The sequence below is a fragment of the Echinops telfairi genome, unplaced genomic scaffold, assembly GCF_000313985.2.
Source record: "Echinops telfairi isolate 266 unplaced genomic scaffold, ASM31398v2 ScPeMD7_2;HRSCAF=8, whole genome shotgun sequence".
In the NCBI taxonomy this organism is placed as follows: domain Eukaryota; kingdom Metazoa; phylum Chordata; class Mammalia; order Afrosoricida; family Tenrecidae; genus Echinops; species Echinops telfairi.
Genome location: NW_022103898.1, coordinates 31,172,740 through 31,174,450, shown reverse-complemented (window position 1 = coordinate 31,174,450; position 1,711 = coordinate 31,172,740).

The window sequence follows — 1,711 nt, the reverse complement described above, 5'->3', positions numbered from 1 at the left end:
ACCTTTTTAGGTTTTCCTGGGAACCTTACTCACCCTATTGCCCTTGGCTCTGGACCATCCGTAAAAGACCCATAGCTGATGATAACCCATTGGCTCATCTTGTATCCCCTTATTAAGGGCCCTACTGCAGCCTTCCCCCAGCTCTCCTTGAACTGGTGGCTTTATCAAAATGAGCTTTGACCCCAGGGCATTTTAAATAAATTCTCATTGCAAATTGTTTCTTTGTCTTTTAATTTTTACAAAAGAATCCTTTTGATTTAGGGAAAATACTGGCTTCATTTTTTTAGCACGTGCCACCCTCCTCCTCCCCCCTCCTTCATTTTTTAACAAATAAGCTAAGGTCCAAGTGAAAAATATAAAAAACTGTTTTGTTTGTTTTTGTTTCAAAGTTTTCATAGCAGATCCTAAATCATTATGAATTGTCATAGATTTACTCACTGGGATAGGCAGTCCGGTTACAAAGGAGGACAATAATAGGATTAGCAGTTTATCTAATTCAAAGCGCACTTAGGTTTCATCCACCATCTCCTAAAGGTGATGAATGGATGGACGTAGGAGGCTCAGTCAGAGAAACCATGTCACGGTTAGAATTAGGGTGAAGCACTCTGCCTATCACAGCTGGATTAAATGAAGTTGAGGCAGAGAATATCTCTGATCCACAAAGTCAGACTGCCCTCTTCAAGAGCAGGAACAACATGGTAGTCATAATTTGGATCTTTAACTTCTGACAAAGATTTTTTTTAAAAACCCATCTCACTGCCATTGAGTCCATGCTCACTCATAGCAATCTAAAGGACAGAGGAGAACTCTCATGTGAATTTCTGAAACTGAAAGCCTCTTCTTTTTCCCAAGGAGTGTCTCTTGGTTTTGAACTGTTGACCTTGAGGTAAGCAGCCCAACATATAGCCAGTACACACTATATTATTTTATTTAAATGTCAGCACCAAAACAGTTTTGATTTCCACCTTCATACACACAAACACACAAATGCATACACGGCCAAGGTGTTGGCTCAATGGAAGAATCTTTCACCTTGCATGTGGGCAACTCAAGTTTTCCTTTGGGCCAGTGTACTTCTGTGCAGCCACATCTGGACTGTCAATGTACAGACTAGGACCTATTGGAAAGTAGAGAGTTCTGATGAGACTTTATAAGCCAGAATAGGGGGAAATGAAGAAACAATGATCATTAATTTAATATGGGAAACTTTTTGAGTGTTCCCAAACCAAAAAAATAACCTCTGAAATTACCAGGTAGTACATAGAACCTAAGATAAGACCTCTTTCCAGTGTTTGCTGACACCATTCTGAATCTCTGGCAGCCTGCTGCGGAGATGCTGCATGCAGTCCCCTAGGAAGGACCCTGACAGCACCAACCTCAGCTGGCTGTACGCTGCCCCTTCAAAGGCTCGCTGCAGAATGACAGCACTAGGGTCACTTCTCAATGTTTAGAAAAATAAAGGTGGAATTTGTCTTTGGATTTCTCCTGGTTAGAGAAAATAAGCATTCAACAGGTCTTCTGAAAAATGAACTTGTGAAAACCAGGGAATGCTTGTGTTTCAAAAAAAAAAATAGGTGGTGAAAACTTGGGATTGCAAATCGTCTGATTCCAGTTTGTAATGCATCACCTTTAGTTGAGGGCATCCAGAACCACCACATATACAACTACCTCCCTACCGTTAGGCTACTTTTAGGTATTTACTGGAGAGTCC